This window comes from Crocuta crocuta, unplaced genomic scaffold (genome assembly GCF_008692635.1).
Source record: "Crocuta crocuta isolate KB4526 unplaced genomic scaffold, BGI_CrCroc_1.0 scaffold41, whole genome shotgun sequence".
Classification (NCBI taxonomy): domain Eukaryota; kingdom Metazoa; phylum Chordata; class Mammalia; order Carnivora; family Hyaenidae; genus Crocuta; species Crocuta crocuta.
In genome coordinates this window covers 15,482,847-15,507,536 of record NW_027529428.1, presented here as the reverse complement: position 1 = coordinate 15,507,536, position 24,690 = coordinate 15,482,847, and the positions used below count along the sequence as shown (strand labels likewise).

Below are 24,690 nucleotides of genomic sequence, written 5' to 3'. Positions count from 1 at the left end.
TGACTAGGGCACAGTGGATGCTTGCATTTGCAAAGCACAAGATGAAAACCTTGGGAAGCTACCCGAGGGCTTGGAGTTTCCTTGGATCAGGCAGATTTGGAGCTGTAGATTGTCAGGGCTGCTCTGGTCAGGGCAGGTTTGCCGTGCAAGGGGTAGAATCTTGCATCTCCCTGTTGGTGATGTTAAACTAAGCATTAGTCAACTAGGTTTGACTTGGAGAGTGTTTGCAAAGAACAGTGAAGTTTCTTATCCAGCTGTATCAAAACTACACATAAAATGTTATCATCATTGAAAAGCAAATGTGAATTAATAATTCTGTTTGATAGTCTGCATGATCTATTCTGAACCATGCTCCAAACTTGACCTTTATTCCTAAGGAAGGGACAGGACATATATTCCAGTGTAGCAGAGCCTGACCTTGGTATGTTACATATACTGCAGTGAAATACTTAGCTAATGGCCTCAGAAACTTCTGCGTCCTCCCAGGGACTTGTCCAGGAACTGCACACGCCCGTTCCTTTCACTCTCGGACCAGCTCTGCACCAGATCTGTGTCCTTGTCAGCCCCAAGACCACCGCTCTATAGCGCACGGAAATCTCTGAGCTGCTCTATTTTCGGCAGGGCGAGCAGGTGGAGGTTGATTTGTGGGGAGTGTCCCTGCGGCCATGCTAGGGAGATAAGTGGCCCCTGCCGTTTGCTTCTCTCACGGGGACGGCAAGAGAGAATTTGAAATGGATCCACCATGTATGCAGTTGCTAATTATTTGCTTTGCTCGGGGCAGCTCCACGCTAATTCCCACAGTATCAGACGTTTGTAACCTGACGCCGTGTACATGACCGGGGAGAGGTCGAAAAAGTCTCCTAGCCAGCAGCCCAGGCTTCCTGGCAAAGCTTGTCTAGTTCCGAGATTAAAGCCAAAGTGTCAGAATCCATGGTAGTGAGTGAGTGGTGGGCGACTCTTCATAAAGGTCTTAGACCAGCCACGCTGTTGGCTTCAAGGGTGGAAAGTACGGCATTTTAAGACATCAGGGTTCTCTAATACCAAACGATGGGTGGGTGACATTGCCCCCGATCGCCCAGGTATCTGGGTGTGACACACATGTCAACAGACAAGGGCACACTTGGATGGCAGGGACCTTGACAGGGCCAGTCCTTGCAAAGAGGACTGCGGTGTCCTCACAGCACGCAGGCCTCTGGTGGGCATCTTAGCAACAAGCGGATGGACCTCCCCCCTCTCCACCTGCCCCGGCCACGGAGCCCCTGGCCATTCCTCCTGCACACATGGCTTGCCCTTGACTTTGTGTCCTCACACTGGCTGCCCCCGCCCTCTGGAGCACNCCCTTTCCGACCCCCAGATCCCCAGCCTGCCTCCCCGCTGACCCCGCCCCACTCTCTTTCCCCTGGCGCTTCCCAGCTCCCTGAGTGCTGTACAACGCACTCATGTACTACTTCTCTATTATTACGTCTTCTGCTCATTGTTGGCCTTTCCTCCCCCGTGTCCTCCCTGAGGACAGAGTTCTTCACTCCATCGGTCAATGGTGGGTTCAAATGGCATCTCAAAGGCGTATTTGCTAAGTGAACACATTTGTGTTATGAGCGCAGGAAAAATACATACATCTGTATTGGGTGGTAAGGTTGCCCGACTCTGAGGCCGTGTGATATAATCCAAGAGATGCACACACAGAGCCTGTCCCTGCCTCGTTCTTTGCTAGACGTGTGCGGTCAGGCCAGCATGGTGGCCCGAAGATGCTTGTGAGAGACTAAGAAGTCGCAAATGTGGAAGCACCGTTTAAACATCCCACATGCACTTGGAGCCTTTGCTGTTGAGTTTCTATGTGCTGAAGAGCCAAGATTATTTTTCTTTTCCCCTAATTCTTCTCATTCTTAAACTGTGTCCTCCATGCTGCACGAGAGGCTGGCACCAGCACCTGTCAGCGGCCAGCCTGGGGGCGCCGTGCAGGGCTCTAGTGGCGCCTCCCACCTCCACTGCAAGTGCCCGCCGTCGCCTCCTGCTGTGATCAGAGGCGTGCACAGGAAGCAGGGCAGCCTGAACCTGAACGTGAGCCTCAGCCTGTGTCACTCCGGGATTCTCCGTGCATCAGCTCACCGCTGCGTGCGGCCTGTCCCGCTGTTGCAGGGATCCCGAGAGGCATGCTGGCATGCTCAGCCTCACGGGGCAGGGGAGGGGGACTCTTTCCAGGTGTGCGTGCATCTGCCTCTCCAAGGACTGGGCCTCACTGCCACAGCCAGTACCCAGGGGACAGCCAGATCCCAGCACTGAGGTTGGACGGGGTGAGAGCTGCTCCGTAAGCCGTCCTTGCCAGCTTTTCGCTCCTTTGGTCCTGGTCAAAATCCCAGTTAAGGCTGAGAGTGCGTCTTCTGTCTGTTTCATGGTGCCCAGTTCCCACACCGCACTGTCTGTTGGTTGAAGAGGTGCGTAATGCCTGCTGCCTCATGCCTCAGAGCGATGATGGGCCAAGGAGCAGTCACACAACTGCTTGAACTGGTTATAGTTGCTGCCCCAGAACCAGACTGGCCTCTCTTCAGTCTGTCCAAGCCAACTTCTAGCCACCGTGCAGAGACTGGCCCAGGCCAGTGCTCAGAACCGGCCTTTGCAGACATCTGAGTCGTGGTACAGAGGCGAGGAGACTGGACTGACTCCGCGGTTTCTGAAAAAGTTTTTGGAGGAGAATAAAGGCCAAACTGACTTCTTAAGCACTGGGGACCAGATGACAGGCATGTGAGGGCTGATTGAGTGGCCATTCCTCGACACTGAAAGTGTTTTGCAATGTGATTGTTCCGTCCGCAGATCAGGTGTCAGGAAATCTCCCGGGTTGCGTTGCCCAAGAGGGAGGCCTCCGCAGTCCCCTGTGCTGCTTAAGTGTGTTCACTTTAGTTATCATCTGATCGTGTGCCAGCTGGTAATGGGATTGTAGTGGCTTCGCACAACAATGGAGTCCTCCACGGGCTGAGAAAACATGACAGAAATGGTGAGTGGCAGAACCCTCAGATGTCTCTTTTAATGCTGGGTGATTGAGTGCATCCATGTGGAGGAGGTTTTTCAAGTCAGCATCAGAGCAGGGCAATTGTAGGAAAACATCAGAGCCTTCTCTGAATGGATGGGATGGGTGGGCAAAGGCAATTACTACAAACGAGCTCAGAAATCTCAAGGCAGAGGACTTGCGTTGTTTTTCTGCGTTGGGGATCCGCACTGTCACTTCACATGAAGTCTTGTAAAACACCCCCATGGCATTTCTGGTCTGATGGGCAATGCTGATGCTCATTCTGGCCCTTTGTTCTGTTGAGGAGTACATAATTCTTCTCATTTATTTAGTGTGAAGTGGAAATGAGAAAAAGGAATCACAAAACCTAAGGTCCTGCTATTGAAAGAAAAATGAGACAGCTTAGCCAGGAGCTCTTTTTCAGAAACAATAAGAAAATTCCAGTAGTTTCTGATTCTCCCTGACTTCATGGCTGACCCCACATAAACTAGCTTCAGATGCATGGACGACACATTTTTTTGGACGACAGTGCTATGTGGCCATTGACTTTCTGGGTGAGGGGTAGTTGGGGTCAGCCAGTCATTCACTGCACTCAATGTAATATAAATGTAATGAACTTCGAGTGGAAAATATGACCAGTGTTTGAATTAGCATTTGGTGCCTCAACCAGAGAAGAAATGTTATGCACAGGAAGGTTGTAATTGAACCATGCGTTTAATAGCCTACCACAAAACCGCCTTTGAATTTGATAGGCACGTATAATTGGGACAGAATTTATCAGCTGTACAGTATTTACCAAATTCCTGTTTATCAGGACCAGATTGGTTATGCCAGTTCTTGTGGAAAGAAGTCTTTGTAATTGTTGAACTTCTTTGTAGACAGGGGGGAGAAAAAAAAAAAAAAACGTAACTTTATCTACAGGGTGGGGAAGAATGGAGAGAAGGTGTTTTTGGCTTCGCAAAAGGTGAAATATTTAGGATAGAACATTGTAATATTTCTAGATTGGACATGTATAGTCCAGGGCATACGGCAAATGCAGTATGTTTGTTTAGTCTTTTTTAGTTTGCTGTGTTTTGTGGTTAACATCTGGTTAACAGAACTTGATAGGACTCTTGCATTCTCTTGGTCTTGTATGGGTTTCCAAGAAAGGCAGCATGGCAGACAGAAGGTTGATGACAGGGTCACAGCCTCTATCTGGAATGTTCTCTCATTCTGCCTCCTCACCCCCTCAAAACCCCTTTGGTCATGTGCCTGCACATACATGTTTCTGTGGCATGGTGAGCTAACTCTACTGTGTCCCTTAGATTCCCTCTCAGACCCCACTTCCCGGACCTTTGCCTAATCTCCAGGACCGCCATTGTGTGCTTTCATCGGTAGGCTCTGTGTTTCTCTCTGTAGCATTTACCTTACTTGCAATTAAATCATTGATTGTATAGACAGTTGTTGATTATCTGTCAACTCTGTTGGAAGGAGAGCCCCATGAGGGAGAGGTCTCTCTCCGAGTCCTCCAGTACACAGTGACATCTTCTCAGTAAGAGAGCACTTGATGAGGGGCGCCTGGGGGGCTCAGTCAGCTGAGTGTCTGACTCTCGACGTCAGCTCCACAGTTTGTGACTTGGAGCCCCACGTCAGGCTCTGCACTGACAGTGCAGAACATGCTTAGGATTCTCTCTCTCTGCCCCTCCCCTGCGCACTTTCTCACTCTCTCAAAATAAATAAACTTAAAAAAAAAAGCACTCAATGAATGTTTGTGGAGGGAGTGATGGAATGAATGGAGACGCGAGTGAACGGCTGAACTGTTCCCACCTCACCGGGACTCAGCCCTGTCCCACTGGGTTGGTCTCCAGGTGTCCCTGGGTCCCAGTGCACATGCACATCTGTACTTTGAAGGCCTGGACTGGCCAATTTCTGTATTCGTTTTCTGCGTCCACCACAAAGCATCATAACTGGGGGGCTTAAAATAACACAAAACAATTCTCTCACAGTTCTGGAGGCCAGAAGTGTGAAATGAAGGCGTTAGCAGGGCCGGGCTGTCCCTGATAGTTCTAGGGAAAATCCCTCCCTGGAAAGGGAGAGGGAGAGAATGAGCGGGGAAGGGGCAGAGAGGGAGACGCAGAATCCGAAGCAGGCCCCAGGCTCTGAGCTGTCATCACAGAGCCTGAAGTGGGGGCTTGGACCCACAAACCACGAGATCATGACCTGAGCCAAAGTCAGACATTCAACTGACTGCGCCACCCAGGTGCCCCTCTCCTTGCCTCTTCCTAACTGCCTCCTGGCCGCTGGTGCTTCTTGACAGCTTTGGCGTGCGGCTGCCTCTCTGCACTTGCTGCCTGTGTTCACATGGCCTTCCTGCTGCGTGCTTGTGTTTGTGTGTCTGTGTCTCTCCTCTTCTCGCGAGGACACCAGCCATATTGGGTTTAGGTCCCCCTCTACTCCAGTGTGACCTCATCATAACTACATCCGTAAAGACCCCATTTCCAAATAAGGTCACATTTTGAGGCTCCTGGTGGATGTAAATTTTGAGGAGACACTGTTCAGCCCAGTAGAGTTTCCGAAGCCTCTCTCAGTTTTCCGCTTCTGAGACTTAGCCTCGTGTGATCCTGTTCTCCCATATTCACAGCCCCGTTCTCCGCACGCAGGTATTAGTAAACCCCCGGGGCTCAGTCTAGGCTGGGTCCAGGAGTTGCCACTAGCAGGGCACACATCAAAGCTTGTGGGCCGGGAGGAAGTGTAGAGTCCAAATGGAAGTGGCCTCGGTTCTTGGGCCCCCTGTCCATTCTCTGCTCAGACTCATCTGCCCATAAGGGACCCATAAGGGACTGCCCATAAGTGCCCATAAGGGACTTCTGCATGGAGTAAAAGTGCCCGTTGTGTTGGGGATTTCAGTTGCCACCACCGCTGTACTGGGCACCTGGGCTGAGTCCAACCTGCCCACCTACATGCAGAGGCCCCAGCCTCTCCGCATTCCTGACAACGCCTGCCTGGACGTGTGCTCGCCGACCTTGGCTTGTCCTTTCAAAGTTGAGTCATGCAGGTTTGCATCCCATACCGGGCCTGCCTGTGACTTCACTGGACCTTGGGGTGGCTCTGGCTGGGGACGCCTTTATCCTAACTCGAGATTGCCGTTTGTTATCAAGAGATCAAGCACTAAGTAGAAAAGTGAAGGAAAAGGTGGCCTAATATTTTGTATCCACAAAATAAGCAGCTAGGAATAATAGATCCCAAACCTACCTGGGTTCCACATTTGATAGGGAAGCCAGGTAACATTTACTGGGAACCTGGTATGTGCCAGACTCTGTACACAGAGTGTAAGTATATCAGTGTGTACACAGAGTGGATGTCTTATTCCTGTTAACATGGAAGACTGAACCCATACGGAAAGTAACAGTGATTCTCCAAGGACCGAAAACTAATGGTATCGTGAGAAATGTACTTTGAATTTGTTTCAGTGTTTATTTTTCAGAGAGACAGAGCATGAGTGAGGGAGGGGCAGAGAAACAGGGAGACACAGAAATCGAATGAAGCTCCAGGCTCTGAGCTAGCTGTCAGCACAGAGCCCGACACAGGGCTCGAACCCACAAACCATGAGATCGTGACCTGAGCCGAAGTTGGATGCCCAACTGACTGAGCCACCCAGGCGCCCCAGTACTTTGAATTTTAATCGTTACTGCTTCCTTGGTTATTGGCAATAAAAAACCACTACACTGTCATCAAAACAAAATATTCAAGAAAGAATGGAGTCTGCTGTGGATGTGGTTTTTAAATTTGTAGCCACCTTGAAGTCTGTCACTTCTGAGTAGTGTGCAGTGCTGTTTGGAGGGCTGAGGACATAGGATATCATGGGCCGCCAGAGGACCCCAAATTATTGATAGGCATCACCACGTTGTGGCCCAAACCAACACAGACAGCTGGAGATTCCCAAAAGAAAGGCCTTTTTTTTTTTCCTATACAGGAAACCAGGGACAAGATCCAATGTGTGAACAGGTATTAGAAGAAAACAAAGTTCAGGAGAAATAGTGGCTGAGACCCACCAGGCCCCCACATTTCCTGACAGCTCACAAGGGGACAGCTCACATAGTTTTCACACAAATGTGAGGAAGGATGTTTTTGCATGATAGTTAAAAAAGACATGAATCCCGGGGCGCCAGGGTGGCTCAGTCAGTTAAGTGTCCCACTTCGGCTCAGGTCATGATCTTGCAGTTCATGTGTTTGAGCTCCATAGTGGGCTCTGTGCTGACAGCTCAGACCCTGGAGCTGCTTCCAATTCCGTGTCTCCCTCTCTCTCTGCCCCTCCCCTGCTCACGCTCTGTCTCAAAAATGAACAAACATTTAAAAAAGACATGAATCTCAATGTCCTCAAGAACTTGTCTATCTAAACAGAATCCTCAAGAAAAGTCTGTGTGTTCAGTTCCTTTAGAGAACAATTGCAGGGTTAGGAGTGATTTTTTTTTCCCCCCTTTGGCCCATGACACAGGTGAAAGCATAAGTACAGTATTACTGAGAAGACTTTGGTTAGGCCGGAATCCTAGCCCCTACGTTAGGAGTCCGGGCTGCGTGCTGGCTTCTTCCTCCCACAGGCCTCCAGTAACCGTCAGCCATTGCTTTGTTACCTCGCGAAGCTTCTCTCGCGCTCCCACACGCCAGGCACAGCAGAGTACACGGGGAGAGAGATCACGGGTGGGGTAGACACGGCCCCACACTCGGCGGGTTTGCAGCCTACTGCGTAGGGAGGAACAGGTGATGGGGCAGTGGATTAGCCCCTGTACTTAGGAAACTGCTTTCGATGGAACCTGTAAAGGTTAGGAAGGGGTTCGTTTTTTGTTTCAAACATTTTTTTTTTCATTCTCTCCACAATGTTTGTTTTACAGGCAGGCTTTCTGCAAATGGAAGGAAAAAAAATCTCAGTGCCTCTAATACTTCCCTCTCTCCTGTCACCTTTCCGACTTCTCCTGCCAAAAGTAATCATTTTTAATGAGAATTCTCAACCATAAAAATCTGACTTTTGAAAGCAGTGCCGGGAAGAGAGACCAGTCTNAATTTACCAAAAATCAATTAGGACATAATGGCCATATGGCAACTCCCTCCTAATCAGTGGGACTGCCTAGCCAGGAGACATGGCCCGGAGCGGTGTGGCTCCTGACTCACCAGGGGGTGGGATGCCAGGCTTCGGCCCCCTCCCCCGCCTGGGCAGCTGTATATTCTCTGCGCACTGGGAGTGGGCTTCCTGTCACAGGTGGGAGTCAGGGGGCACTTGGGGCTGCACAGCCCAGCATTCTGTGGGTGTGGGAAGGAGTGTGAGCAAGTGGGAGACCACCTGGGCACGCCCCTTCTCCACACACCTGGCCATCTGGAAAAGCTCCACTTCCACCTGCTTTATATTTTGGAATTTTCTTTGGAAATAAAGGCTCGCTCATAGATAGGTACATACGTGCACACACAATATACATCATTACTCCCAGGAATACTTTCCTGATGGTAGGATTTTAGTATGTTGATCGAGTCAGTCGGTTCCTAAGTTAGAATTTGGTCTGGGACAAAAAGGACTTGTTCTGTGTTAAGCGGGAGGGAATTCCATACCGGAGGTTATGCCTTATGCACCCATTGGATGGGCTGGTGGAGGACGGGTCAGGAAAAAGTGCATCTGGCTTTCCAAAAATGAAGAGGATGCAGAAATGAAAAGAAACTGCCACAGACGGCCTCCACCGCTGGTAGTGCCAAAGCAGGTGATCTGCGGGAGGTCTGGAAGCTGAGACAGACTTCCCGCCTGGTCCCGCACACGGCTGTGGTGGCCTGTCCCGGGGGGGCCGCGGGGTCATGGCTTCTCCGTCTCCTCTGTTTTCCACATTGAACACAGCTGCCCCTCACGGGTAGACTCTAGGCTAGTGCCCTGCCAGCAGGGACTGTGGGAGAATGGAGACTTCCCTGGGCTCCTCTGGGGTAGAGGGATGCCCGACCGTGAGCCACACAGCACCCTGAGAGTTTCCCCCCTATGAAATAAATTCACATTTGGGGCCACCTCATAAAGGTGTGTTCTGTTATTACACTCCCGTTTTACAGCGGAGGACACAAGCACAAAGATCAAATGACACGGCCAAAATTATCTGTCTAGTAAGTGACAGAGTTGGGATTCACTTGACCCAAGCAGTCTCGGGCCTGACACTGTGCTCTTGACCTTGATGCCGGTGGTTTCTCAGTTGGGAGTTCCACTGCGGACAGGCGCCGTGTCTGGAGATATTTTTGAGAGCCGGGGGTGGTGTTGCCGCTGGGGTCTCACAGGGCAGGACTGGGGACCCGCGGGGCGCCCTACAGTGCACAGGCCAGCCCCCAACAGCGGAGAATCAGCCCGTGCTGAGGCTGAGCCCGCCTCCTCTGCGCTCCACTGAGCAGGTTGGCGGAGGAAAACTTGAGCTCAGGTGGGGTCTCTTATGTTGCTTCGCGCCTGCCACCTGCGAGCCTTCTTTGTGTCCTGTGCCCCGGGTCAGGGCACAAACCCCTCTTCCTTCCCCCTCCCCTAGCTCTGCAAGGAGCTGCTTTCCCCTTTGCAGTAAATCCAGGCGGACGTGGCCGAGGTTCGGGATGGGAGCCCCCGCTCTGTTCCTGAGACTGCCACATCCCTCAGCATCCAGCCCGGATGTGGTCTCCAGCAGGGCCCGGAGTGGTCTCCGCATACAACACTTGGCCTCTTTCTTCTCCTCCTCACTCTGTCCGGAACTGCAGGTCCTCTGCATACCTGCTGGGACCATTACAGCCAACTTGGGCGCCACCCATGGCTCCGGGGACCCAGCTAGCATGAGTGCGTGGTCGCCCCTTCCCACGGATGGCACGCCCGGAGCTGGTCCCCCTTCCACGCTCTGCTGGGAGGCGTTGGCTTCACGGAGGGCTGCGGGACATGGGGTCTGGACCACTGGCTGCACCCCGCTGACGGGCAAGGACACCACCCACCTTCTTGAGTGGCAGCTGGCACCTGTCACATGTGTCCTGGTGGCATCTCTGTTGGAAGTGAGGAGTGATCCGTGCCAGCTGGCCTGTCAGCTGTCACAATAAACAATGAGCACGAGCCACCTTGTGTCTGCGGCACAGCTGAGGGGCTGTCTTTGCGCACGGGCTGTGCGAGGGAGGTGGGCAGCCTTCTCATGCTCCATATGAGCAATTTCCATTCTGTTGTTTTCTCTCACACATGGTGTTCGGGAACAGCTCTGGAAGGAGTGGGGTGGGGGAGAGAGGGAGAGGCAGAGACGGACTGACTCAGTGTTTTCACTTAGATCCTATGAGATTCATCTATAGATTCACCCATCTTCTTGTGAGGAACAGGAATGTCTCTCATAATCTCAGAGTGTCAACCTATGATGCTACAAAGGGCTCTGGGCTGTGAGTTACCACTGTGCTGGGGTCAAGTGCATGATCATGGTGGAATCACCTCACTTCTCCCCATGTCCTCATCTGTAAAATGTAGATACCATCATCGCAAAAGCTGCTCCCCACTCTAAATGCCAGTGGTTTTAGAGTTCATAGCATTGAGGTGAGGGCCGGAAGCTTCCAGGTCCCCAGCCCATGGCCCTTTGGACTATGTCACAGAACTTACATAAGCAAACGTGCAGAGCATATCCTGTGTGAGTTGCTCACCGTCTGGATGGAGTGATGACCACAGAGTGCCCTGAGAGTCACCCGTAGCCACAGAGATCGGTCTTTGCCCCCTGTGTTCAAAGATGTAAAGTTGAAGATGAGGGAGCACTTGAAGGCGGGGTAGTCCACACGGACTTCTACAGGTGCTGCTGTTTATGCAGGGCTGCTGTGTGAGGGGCTGGGTTTGAAGCCTCCAGAAGCTGCTGCTTCTTCACTGAGGAGAAGAATGAGAGCAGGGAAAGGTGCTGCCCACTGTGGTCAATTTCAGCGGTCATGCTGAAGGCTGATGACAACTTCTAAGCCTGCCTGAAAGGCTGCACTTGTCCTGGCCGAGCGGTTCAGAGATGCCACACAAATCTATGTGTAGGGTCTGCTGTGACAGACACCATGCTTTGTACTGGGCCCGCGGAAATGACCCTGAGCGATCTCGTGGCATGGCCCTTCCGAGCCCCATACAGACTGGGCCAGGGCTTTTATTGTCAGTGGACTTTCCAGAGACTGGGAGAGTTTGTTAGAGTTAAGTTTAAATAGAATGGAAGCAACCATGGAATGAAAGGCTTTTCGTGGGCAAGTGGGCACTTAGGTGTAAAGAGAGCATGGACATACAGCCCTGGTGTGCACAGAGAGAGACACGCTGACACGAGACTGGCCTTTGGTCCCCGGAGCATACGCTGCCTTACGGAAGGCTGGGGTGACCCCCAGTGGCGTGCGAGGTTGGAGGTAACCCTAAAAAGCCCACCATGGCACGGAGGTCTCAGTTCTCCACAGCAAGGGTACACATAGATACTTGTTGATTAAATGCTGTGGATATGCTTTCTTTTTAATTCTACATCTGTGTGTCTTATCTTTCTTTTATGTCTGTCTTCTTTGTACATGTGGGCCCATGCGTGAGTGCAGGATTGGACTGTATCTTCAATTGTTTCTTAAGCTCTGAGATTCTACCGCTGGATATTTATTCCCTTAGTTTCTTTAGGCTTTTGTCTTAAATGGTCAATGAGTCCCCATTGAAATCCCAGCGATCTGTGGGGTATCTGAGCAGGGATGGATACACCTCTTAGCACTGGTGGAGAGCTGAGGGGGTGGCCTCCAGACAGGGTTGAAGCTGGCACCAGGGTGAAGGCGGCACCCTTGAACCAGAAAGAGGGAAAGGGACACAGCGATGTTGGACTTTCTTTCTCACATTAGTCTGCGGGACATGGAGGGGACAAAGGTCACACCATCTTAAGCTCAGATCTTGGCTGTTTTGCTGTCCACTCGGGGCTTTTTGCTAAGGCTTACCCTAATCCTAGATGTCCCCTGTCTTTTAGGGGCTCCTGGGGCAGGGCAGCACCTGTCAGGCCCAGGCAGGGCTGAACCAAGCACTGGAAGACCCTGTTGGGTGCTTGGATGGATAGCTGGTTTCCCGAGCTTTTCTCTTGGTAGTGCTTTCCTCTAGGAAGATGAGTCAGACCCTCGGGCATGAGGCTTCATCCGCATAAACAAGAACTTCCAGGTGAGTCCCAGCAATGCTTCCAGGCTACCAGTGTTCATCATTCATTTTGGCCGACAGCCTTAATGATGCTGGGCCTTGACTATAACCTCCTCTTCCCCAGGCAGCTTGGATGCAGAAGGACTTTATGAAACATCTGTCACCTCGCAGTGTTTCTGTGGGTCAAGGAGCACTACTGGGAGTTTTTGATAGACCCTCTGTTTATTCTAATACCCTTTCCTTTAGCCTTTACCATTACAGAAATTGGAACTCTGCATGGAAATGTTGAACTTTAGAAGAAAGAGCATGGTTTTAGGACCAGCCCACCTGGGTTTTAAGTCCTAGCTCTCACCTTCCTGCTCAATAAATGTGGGCAATTCTTTGCCACCCTCTGCGTTTTCATGGACAATATAGGCTTGGGGACGTGGTTCACAGGATTGGTCTGAGGACCCAGTGTCTATGGAGCTCCAGACATTTGGTAGTGAAGGAGCGATTTCTTAATTCTCCCTCCTTTCCCCTCTCCTCACCCACGGGTTAGCTCAGGTCATCAGCTGTTCCTTATCTCAGAAATTCGCTTAAGTCATGACTTGAATTCAGAGATGACACATTTTTTAATGATCTGGCCCACAGCTAAGTTATATTCTCATTGGCTGGTGTGACCCTCTGCTCTATTTCCAAGATTTCCATACGGATGGTTAAATGTGATTTAGAAATACTCCAGTTTTCTTGAAGCATATGACTAGCGCTAGTTAAAACCAGTGCTCCGAATAATCCGTAAAAAGTGCTCTCATGCAGTTTACCTGTCAGGCAAGGAGTGTGAAGGAGACAATTCACAGCAAAGGGGCCTAACAGTGTAGATCTGGGCAGCTGCTATTTTGGCAGCTTTTGTGGGAAGGCTGATGGAAGCAGGGAGAGGAGGAAGGTCGTTTCCATGTTTTCTTCCCGTAACTGAGTGGAGAGACGGCGGGCAGGAAGGGCCCTGTGGGTCTCTAAAGATGCTGTGTCCTTGTGCACATGCCCATGACTTTCATCTTTGTGTTGTCTCATGTTTCTGTTCGTCCCTGGGCATTCAGACCACAGTTAGAACATTACTCATTCAACAAATGGCTACCATACGAATGGACGGGAGAAAAAACCCACAGATCCCTGGGTAGATTTGGTTGCCTGACACAAGTCTGTTCCCTCTCTTCCGGACCAGAAACTCATGCAGATGTATTTCGGGATCTTTGGTGACAGGGTCATTCTCTTTGATATGGATATACCACCATGAATTCAGACTTTCTATTCTCGGCACATATTAAGGTTATTTTCAGCTTGGTTTGCTCTTACAGTGTTTGACGGAAAGTCATAATAACAGCTAACATTTAAACAGTACCTAATACTTGCTGGCCCACAGCCTTCGCAAGGGTAATTAATTGAATTCTTTCAACAAGTCTGTAAGGTAGCTTCTATTCTTAGTGCCATTTTATTGATGAACAGACTGAGGAATAGACATCCCAGAAGCCCAGAGTCACAGGGAGAAAATGGTGGAAGCAGGAAGACGTAGGATTTGATCTCATGCAGTTAAGCTCCTGAGAGCGTGTTCTTAACCACTCTGCTACTCTGGCTCTTATCAGCCTGTTGTGTGCATGAGTGTGTATTTGTGGGCATGCCCCTGTATGAATGGCAGGCATACTTTTAGTGTCCAGCAGGAGGTTAAGTTCTTAGCAGTGACATTGTCAGGTAAAGAGTGGGCGCGTTTGAAATTTTGATAATTTTTGCCAAATTGCCTGCCTCTCCGACCCCCTAAAATAGAATGCACCAATTTACTCTCTTACAGCAGTTATTTCAAGAATATTTTGCAGTGCTAGGTGCTACAGAGAATACTGAACACAGAAGTGACAACACGTAAAATGTGTGAAGGTAGGAGCTGAAGTTTGAATCTTTCTGACGGCAGTCCACAGGAGACAGGAGAATCCACCACTGTGAGTGTTGTCGTCCAGAGGGTTAGAACCGCAGCCTGTCGAGTGAGGACCTGTGATTTTAATTCTCCTTTGACCTTGCTGTGATTCCCTGGGAGGGTGACTTGACTTCATTTATTCCTTCGGTCTCTTTTTAAATTCACATCATCACAGGTAGACTACTCAAGAGAGCCGGGACTCTGATCTAAGTGTGTTCAAGACTCCATATTCTAAGTCTCGTGGATTGGGGGCACTGATCGATAGCTCACGGGGGTCATGGCAGGGATTGAAGGGATTAACATGTAAGGATCACACAGTGGCTGCTCAGCACATCGGTCCCCAGCTCTGTCAGGTGCTCTCGGAAACCCCGCAGCCAGTCAGCAATGCCCCCCTTTTCTAATACCCCCCCGCTAAGCTAAGAGACCCACACAGTGGACTGCCGCTCAAGACTTTCTTGGTGAGACAGAAGGTCCCCAAACTGTACTTTCTCTGCAGACCGGCATTTCCAGTCTCTCCCAAACTCTTGCTAGCCGTGTTCGCACTATAGTATCTGTCTGGATGCTCCCTTAAGCCTTCATCTTTTGGATGACTTTGTTACTAGCTGTTAACTCATTCTCCAACTTTGTCTCCAGAGACAAAGTTGTCTTGGTGTTGGTGGACGAATTTGAGTAATTCGTGTGTTAAAGCCATCCCTCTCCTCGCATCACTTGAAACAGCCCTGCTCTGTTGACGTGTCAAAATGTCAAGGACTCTGTTCTTTTTACCATCCTTGGTCTGGTCTCCAATCCATCAGTAAAAGGGAGAGGATTTCTTTTAATTGAATTCTATCACTTCAGTATACTAATATAGCAATAGTATATCAGTTTTAAGTATACAACAGAGTGATTCAACAATTCTATATGTTATACAGTGCTCACCATGACAAGTGTGGTCACCATCTGTCACCGTATGAAGTTATTACAGTATTATCGACTCTGTTCCCTACACTGTACTTTTCATCCCCGTGCCTTATTTGTTGCATAACTGAAAGTTTATAAGTCTTAATACCCTTCCCCCGGTTTTCTCATCCTCCTGTCCCCTTCCCCTCTGGCAGCCATCAGGTTTGCGTATCTATGAGTCTGTTTCTGTTTTTTACTCTTGGCTCATCTGTTTTGTTTTTTGGATCCCATATATTAGTGAAATCACACAGCATTTGTCTTTCTGCGTCTGACTTATTTCACCTGAGCATAATGCCCTCTAGGTCCATCCATGTTGTTACAGATGGCAAGACCTCATTCTTTTTAGGCTCTGGGAATATTCCACTGTCTGTATACACCACATCTTCTTCGTCCATTCGTCTGTCAGTGGACACCTGGGTTGCTTGTGTCTCTTGGCTATTGTAAATAATGCTGCAGTAAATGGAGAGCTGTAGGTATCTTTTCAAATTAGTGTTTTCACTTTCTTGGGGTAAATACTTAGCAGTGGAATTACTGGATTGGATGCTATTTTTAGTTTTAATTTTTTGAGGAATCTCCCTACTGTTTTCCATTGTGGCTGCACCAGTTTACATTCTCACCATGAGTGTAGGATGGTTCTCTTTTCTTCACATCCTCCCCAACACTTGTTTCTTGTCTTTTTGATAGTAGCCATTCTGACCGGAGTGAGGGGATATCTCGTGGTTTGCATTTCCCTAGTGATTAATGATGTTGAGCATTTTTTCATATGTCTGTTGGCCATCTTTATATTTTTAGTAAAAATGCCTGTTTAGGTCTTCTTCTTTTTTTTTTTTTTAATGTTTTATTTATTTCTAGGAGAGAGAGAGAGAGCGTGAGTAGGGGAGGGTCAGAGAGAGAGGGAGTCACAGACTCTGAAACACGCTCCAGGCTCTGAGCTGGCAGTCAGCACAGAGCCCGACACGGGGCTCGAACCCACGAACCGCGAGATCATGACCTAAGCAAAAGTCAGACGCTTAACCAACTAAGCCACCCAGGCGCCCCAAAATGCCTGTTTAGGTCTTCTGCCCATTTTAAATTGGATTATTTGTGAGGAGTTTGTTTTGTTTAGGTGTTGTATGAGTTCTTTATATATTTTGGATATTAACCCCTTACTGAAAAAAAAAAGTTTGCAAATAATATTCCCATTTGGTAGGTTGTCTCTTTGTTTTGTTGATGGTTTTCTTTGCAGTGCAAAACTTAGTTTTATGTAGTTCCAGTAGTTTATTTTTTCTTTGGTTTCCCTTGCCCTCAGAAACATAAACAGGAAAATGTTGCTAGAGTTGATATCTAGGAGTTTACTACCTACATATTCTTTTAGGGGTTTTATTGTATTAGGTCATACATTTAGCTCTTTAATCTATTTTGAGTTCATTTTTGTATATACTGTAAGAAAGTGGTCCAATTTCATTCTTTGCATATAGCTGCCCAGTTTTCCCACTACCATTTGTTGAAGAGACTGGCTTTCCCCCATTATATATTCTTGCCTCCTTTATCATAGATTAATTAGCCATATAAGCATGGATTTATTTCTGGGCATTTTTTCTGTTGTCTTCATCTATGTGTGTATTTTTGTGCCAGTACGCTACTGTAGCTTTGTAATACAGATTGAAATCTGGGATTGTGATATATCCAGCTTTGTTCTTCTTTCTCAAGCTTGCTTTGATTATTTGGGGTCTTTTGTGGTTCCATATGAATTTCAGGATTATCTCTTCTGCTCCTGTGAAAAACACTTCAGGCTTTTGGGTAGAGATTGCACTGAATTATAGATTGCTTTGGGTAGTATGGACATTTTCACAGTAACAATTTTTCAATCCATGAACATGGAAAAGGGAGGGATTTTTGGGCTCTTTTTTTTCAAAAATCTATTCTCTCATTCCCCCTAAAGAACTTGTAATTCCCTTTTATATCCTATAACTTGTATTTCTTTGTTAATGTCTGTTACTTAATAAAAATCTGAGCCTCACAAGGACAAGAAGTGGGATTTCTCTTTGTCTCCATTTCTAGAATGGTGCCTTTCTTTCAGTAGGTTGTCCATATAGGTTGTGACTTCAGCCTCTAAATGTTTTGGTGCGCTCAGCTACCACCACAGTAATAATGATAAGGCTAATTTTAGATCTCAGCCTTGGCCACAAAAGATTTACCAAAGAACCTTCACAAGCCTGAAATCTTACATGACATTTTATGACATGAGCACCAGAGAGACACTTGTAGGAAGTTGCTAGATAAGTTTCATTTGTAGAGTAAGCTTCAATCTCCTTGACATTGATTTCTTCTAGACAGTTAACTGTCTAGATGATTGCTCTAGGAGTTTTACGTTATGTGTAGTGTCGCGAACCTGGGAGCATTTTATTTGCAATCTCCTCTAGGAACGCTCTGAGTGGATTTGGTATTCAGGTTTGCAGAATGGCGAGGGGGAGGCTTAGAGATGGGCCCTTCGTGTCAGAAGGAGTGACTGGGTGCCTGAAAGTCTCAACCTGATTGTCCCTGCATATTCTTCCATGTGTGTTTATAGCATGTAATTCCGTGAGACTGGGGCAATGAAGGTGGATGTTTCTAATTCTTCAGCATTTCTTTTTCAACGTGTAGTTGGAAAGCAGTGACTGAGCTTGGCTTTTGCTTGCTTCCTTCTTTCATGCCTTCTTCTGTCTCCCTCCTGGCCCCCCTTCCCCCGTTCTCTCCTCAGACTTCCTTCCTCCCTTCTTCCAACCCACCTTTCCCTCTTATTTTCTTTGTTGACTTTCTTTTTGTGTGTAGCAATGCATAGAAATGTGTGCTAAGGAAGATTCTCTTGTATTCTCTGAAGCCTCAGTGTTCTGGTTGCTTGTGGTAACAGGTGCTCCCTGAGAAGGTGGTATACTAGGTGGGCGTGCCCTCAGCTGCAAGTAACACCAAACCACACTGCAGTGGCTTAAACAAAGAGCAGCTTTCTTGTTCTCACAAAACCAGAAGCTTCCGTGGATTGCCAATCACTGGCTTTCGCTCCACGACTCAGCAGGATCAGATCCTGTCTTTGTCATCCATTTGGCCTTTTGTTCATGATAGCGACACAGTGACTGCAGGCCTAACTGTCACCGCTCATTTGCACGGTAGTGAAAGGGAAATGGTCACACTGGTTACATCGTCCCCTTACTTAGGGTAGCAGAAGTTTTCTTCAGACTTTCCCTCTCTCCCAGGACGTCCACATCCGCCCCCTTTTCCAGAACTGGGTCATGCTGCAAGAGAGTCTGGGACAGAGTGTTTGACTTTCCAGCCACTGCGGGAATGAGGCAGCAATGGAGTGGGTTGGGAATGGCTTCCGGGTGACTAATCAGCAGTGTCCACCAGAGCCAACAAATACCACATTAATCCAAATTGTACCAGAGTATGGAGGGATAGCCAGCGAGGCATGAAGACCGTTTCAGAGATGAGGGCATTGAGTGTTTGCAGGGCCCAGAACAATACTGGAGCAAGAGAGTGCATCTAGAAATAAAGGCTAAAAGGAGTAGATTTAGCAACAAGTTTCCTCTTGTTGCTGTAACATTTTCCACAAACTTAGTCTCTTCCAACAATACAGATTTGTCATGTTGCCTTTCTGGAGATCAGAAATCCACAACCGGTTGTAGTGGGCTTACTGGAAGAACTTCGGCAGGGCCTGTTCCTTCTGGAAACTCTGAAGAAAGAATCCATTGCCTCACCCTTTTCAGCTTTAGAGAGGTCACTGCATTCCCTGGCTTGTGATACATTCCTCACATTCCTCTAACTTCTTGATTCCATTGTCACACCATCTGCTAACTCAAATCCTCCTGCCTTTCTCTTGGGAGGACGTTGTGATGACACACGGCCTGCCTGCCTGGAGAATCCAAGATCCTGTCTGCAGCTCAAGACCCTTCCTTTAATCCACCTGCCAGGATTCCTTTGACCATGTCATGTAATGTACAGGTTCCAGGGGTAGAAGGTGGACATGGCTGGAAGGGCCAGTGTTCAGCCTACCACAGTGGGGTTAGCAGGAGCCACCCAGAAAGGCCACAAAAAGATGCCCATGCGGAGAATGATAGTACATCTGTCTGCCAAAGAATAGGGGCCAGCATAGCAAGAATAAAGTTGCATCTGAATGGCATAGCTGTGTTATAAAGTTGATCTTTACTCGCGTTTTTATATGGTTTGTTGACAGCTCGTATCTGAGAGATGAATCATTTTAAGGATTTCTTGGCATAGAATATTCGTAAGTGGCAGATCTGAAGATGGCTTACTTGGATGCCTGATGCTATTAAGATATTTAAAAATTTAGAAGAATGCTTGATTTGAACTCTTTCTTGGGAATTTTTTTCATTTTAAAGAAAGCAAACAGCAAATAGCATGTTACAAACAGCTTCACATGGGAGAGATCAAGAAGGAATTCTTTCATTAATACTTTTACTTCTACGCACAACTTAGTACTATTGCTTGGTATTATGTTGTATAATGAATCTGGATTTTAGTTGGTTGATTTAATTTAATCTTTTCTGAAAATTTCACAAGAATAATTAAAATATCTCCATTCAGATACATATTTGGTGGATTTTTTTAAGAAAAACTTTGGTTTTTGACAGATAGCCTTAAATTTATAGCCTTAAAGGTCATAATAAAAAAACCACTAAAAGGATGATTTATTGCCAAGAAGCTTTGTTTATTTGTTTAATGTTTATTTTTGAGAGAAAGAGACACAGAGTGTGGGGTGGGGAGGGGGGCCAGAGAGACAGAATCTGAAACAGGCTCCAGGCTCTGAGCTGTTAGCACAGAGCCAACATGGGGCTCGAACTCACAGACTATGAGATCATGACCTGAGCCGAAGTGGGACACTTAACCGACTGAGCCCTCCAGGTGCCCCATGCGTATTTGTTTAAAGAGGAAAAGAACAGTTCTTATTTGTCCCTTGGTCTCTTCATTCACTGAGTGATTCCTTTCCTGATTCCTCAGACATAACTGCATGCTGTGCATTGTGCTGCGCGCTGCAGTGAGCATAAAGTATGCCCATAAGTATAACTGAATGGCAAGCTCTCTGAGGGCAGGAAACAAGGCGTGCTCCTGATAAACCCAACAACTGCAACACCTAGCACAGTCAGGACATAACGTTAACACTCGCAAGGTGTTAGCTGGACTGAAGTGAAAATAGAGCCCCTGCCTACAAAGGTCTGAGAGGCCCATGAGCTGGGACACGCAAACAGATTAATTGAAACCCAGCCTGGTGAAAGCTCAGAAGAAAATACCCATCGTCAGTGTCAGGGGACACTCTCCTAAGTATTGGGTGTTTGCTGAACTTGGAAGTAGAGGAATTGGCTAAGTTGACACGGAGGAGTACATGCCAGGCAGAGGGAATGGTGGGACATAGCTCAGACACGGGCATGGGGCTCTGTGTTCTAGACCGTCGCCAGAATACAGGTGACTGCAGGTGAGGATTGGGGAAACAGACGGCAGGCGATGGGCTTGCAGTTGGGAGCCTTTGGGGAAGATCATAGAGTTTTCCCTGCTAGGAACTTGGATTTTGTCCTGGAGGCAACAGGAAGCCACCAGAAGCTTTTTGGGAAAGAACTAAGAAAATCATCTTTTCTTCCTTTTTATTAAACTTCTTGACATCGTGAAATGTATCTCTTCTACCGGAGAGCGAGATGTATGTTTTAAATGAAAGTGATAGTAAGATGACTGATGAATCTAACATCCAGCATATGAGACAGACGAGCATCTACGTCTTTGAATCTTCTGGTGTCTCCTTCACCCTCTCTCCCCATCAGGGGAAATTACCATTTTAGTATTGTATTAATAGCTTTCTTGCTTTTCCTTGAAGTTTTACCACATGTATATGTATCCCGAAAATAATATTGTTTGGTTTTGTGTGCTTTTCAACTGTGTGTAATAGAATCGTGCTGAATGCATTCCTTTTATGACTTTCTTTATTGCCTCGTGTTGTCAGGATTTCTCCACGTTGATCTGTGAACCTACTGATCATTCATCTTCCCAGCTGTGTAATAGTTATTAAGTGATTGTACCCGATTCAGTGACCTCGCTTACTATCATGGATATTTGGGTCATGTCAAGTGTGTTGTTACTGTGGACAGCACCGTTTTAATGGCTCTTGTTCTTGGGTACTGGTGGCACGTGCAGAGTTTCTCTGGGGCAGAGAACCCGGAGTCGGTAGTGGATCACACGTCCAGTTTTTTTCATTGCCTTTTTAATCTTTGCCCATTTGTTGGGTACAAAATCTTCTCTTCCCTAGAGCTGCAGTTTGCATTTTTCTACTTCATGTGCTCATTGGCTGTTTGTATTTCTTCTTCTGTGAATACGAGTCTTTCTGCCTATTTTAAAGTGGGCTGTTTGTCTTTTCCTTACTGATATAGGAGCCCTCCGTTTACTCCAAATACTGTCCTTTGATGGTTATCTTCTGCCAGTTTGTGACTTGGATTTTTATTCACTCTAACACCTTTCAATGTGCATTCTTAATTTTCAGTTAAACATCTTTTTTTTTTTTTTTTCACTGTGGCTTGTGGTTTTCTGCGTTTTATCTAGGACACCTTTCCTACCTTATGATCTTCAAAATAACGTCCTGTATTTTTGCCTAAATGTGTTAACCTGTTGTTTTCACTTTGACATTCCTGAAATCACTTTTAAGTTTGGCATCTTTCCCCTCTGGACGATCCCTTGTTTTGGCAGCATTTTTTTAACAATCCATACTTTGCCTACTCTGTAACGTATCAGGTTTCCATATATACATGGGTCTGTTTGTGGTATCTCTATTCTTTTCCAGTGGTCTGATTTTCTATCCCCATGCTTAAATATTAAATTACATAATGACTACAACTTGTTATTTGATAGAACAACCCCCCCTTCCTCCGCCCCCCGCAGCCTAGTTTTTATTTAAGCCTGTCTTGGCCTCTCTTTCTGGGCTATTAGCTCTTCTGTGTGCATTTTAAAATAAGCCCATCAACGTCCTTGAAAAATCCTATTTAGATTTTGATTAAAATCTCATTGAATACATAGCTCAATTAGAGGAGCACTGCCACTTTTACAATAGTGAGCCCTTTATACTCCTGTACATACCTTATCTCTGTTTATATCTTCTTTAAGGTCTTTGAATATGTTGTATGCTTTCTCTTTTTACCTAAAAATCTAACACAACTCTTCTTAGTATGTTTTCCCCCATGATGTAGATTTTTGTTTTTGCTTTTATAAATGATAACTTTGACAAATTTATATTTTAAATTCTTGAGTTGATAGAAGTGCATCCTTTCTTAGAAAAAGCATTCTCTTGGAGAATCCAGAACAAGGATTCTTACTCATTGCTGTTGAGAATGCAGAATGATTATAACCTTCAAGATGGGGTACTTCATAGTAGTCAACAAATCTGTATATTTATATACCCTTGACCTAACAATCTCCCTTTTAAAAATTTACCTTTATGAAACACCTCTGTAAGTAAGTTTGAAGCAACATAAATATAGTTATTTGTTGCAGCCTTCTTTACAATGGCAAAATGTGAAATTCAAATGGTTAGAGAATAGTTGAACAACCGTGGTCCATGCATATAATTGAATACTATAAAGCTATAGAATCATGAGGAATATTTTTATAAACTGATATGATGTGATATCCAGGATACCTTTTTTTAAAATGCAGGTCTAAGTTTATTTATTTATTTTGAGGGAGGGGGTGGCAGAGAGGGGGGAAGGGAAAGAATCTCAAGCAGGCTCTGCACTGTTAGCTATCGCATTCATTACCTCATGCAGCACAACATGGTGGGCATCTTAGTGGCCATAGCTGGCAATGTGGAGCAAGAAGTGCCCGGTACCCACATACCTGGGTGATTTTAGTCTCAGGGAAGTAGCTACATGAGAACAGGATCAACAGGATTGGAAACACACTGGTGCCCATGACAGTTACTGCAAGTTTGAGGACTGGTTGATGCCCACTCTGGACTAGATGGTGCTGGAGCAGAACACAGAAGGTGTGAGGTGGGCACCTTCCAAGATGATCGCTGGGCTGGGCAAGGAGATCAGCAACCCAGAATCAGTATATTACTGGGCCCAGAAAAATCACATCCCTATGTTGAGCCCGGCACTCACAGATGGCTCCCTGGGCAACATGGTCTTCTTTCATTACTACACGAACCCAAGCCTTATCCTGGACATTGTTGAAGACCTGAGGCTCATCAGCACACAGGCCGTCTTTCCCCAACACACTCAGATGACCATCCTGGGTGGGAGTGTGGTCAAACACCACATTGCCAACACCAGCCTCATGCGGAATGGGGCTGACTATGCTGCCTGCGTCAACATGGCCCAGGAATTTGATGACTCTGACTCTGGTGCCAGACTGGACGAAGCTGTCTCATGGGGCAAGATCTGGGTGGATGCACAGCCTGTCAAGGTCTATGCCAATGCCTCCTTGGTCTTCCCTCTGCTTGTGGCTGAAACCTTTGCCCAGAAGAGACAGATGCCTTCACCCCTGAGAAGAATGAGGACAGAATGGCTATCCCCCCAGGGAAGTCTCCCCTCTCCTCGATTTATTAGCTTGTACATCCAGTCCTTCCCTCACTCCTTGGTCAGCATCATATCTAGAATAAATGGCCTCAGTGATCCTTGAAAAAAAAAATGGTAGCCCAATGCCGGGCTCAATCCCACGAACTGGTGAGATCATGACCTGAGCCAAAACCAAGAGTCAGACACTTGACTGACTGAGCCATCCAGGCACCCCCAGGATAGCATTTAAGTGAAAAAAAGCAAAGTACAAAATGTGTATTGTATGCTACCTTTTGTTTCAGAAAGAAAAGGAAGTAAGTTCACATATGTGTGCATGTATGCAACTGTGGGTGTGTATATACTTAATTTTGTAAAAAGAAATACAGCAAGGGTAAATGAAGAAGTAATGACAGTGGCTGACTAGATGGTCTTGGTAATAATTGGGTAGAAGGTGGTCAGGATTGGATTATACCTATTCATATAGTTTTGAATTTTGACCTATGTGTGTATGTTACTTAATAAAAATAAAATTAAAACCATAAAGGATAAAAAAAATACCAAACCTTAAAAGTGAATAGAAACAAAAATCAAAGAATCCCAACTGCATATCAAATAGATAACACAACCAAATAATTAATTTACACTCTTTTAAAACAGGACTCCATATATGTATTCTTATGAAATGTTTACTCAGGGCAAGAAGAACTGCAAAGAACTCTTAAGCCCTACTTAGTAGGTTTATTTTTAATGTCAATATTTGTATTATAATGATGAAAAAATATATATTGTAGGATAAAGTAGATAAGTAGATAAATAATAAACACGGGTAAATAACCTATATTAAAAATTTTTAAGGTAATATATATTCTTATATAATTATGAACCACAATATTTTTACTGTAAGAGAAGAGGTATAATTAAACAATAAAAGAAGATAAGAAAAATAGCTTCATATTACTAAATTTTAGTTGGTTTTATCAGATGAACTCATGATTTAATATATTTCCTAGCTCTGTGCATTGAAAGTGATAACCTTTTAGCAGTAAGCACACTCAGCAAACAGTCTTAGTTTCTAGTAACATTCCTCACTAAAATGAGACAGGACTCCTTATAGAAGTGGCTAATTCCAGATCTGGAGCCCAGAAAGAGCAAAGTGAACCTGGATCATCTTTTGGGGGCCAGAAAGCAAGGAACTGCCCAGAGGTCATAGGGGCCA

General features: G+C 46.6%; 1 protein-coding gene and 1 pseudogene across 1 annotated transcript in view; both read left to right on the top strand.

Moving 5' to 3' along the window:
* The window catches only part of GLIS3 (GLIS family zinc finger 3), a 438,239-nt gene that overhangs the window by 244,347 nt on the left and 169,202 nt on the right, over positions 1-24,690 (top strand).
* On the top strand, positions 1,900-23,525 carry LOC144227586 (deoxyhypusine synthase-like; annotated as a pseudogene).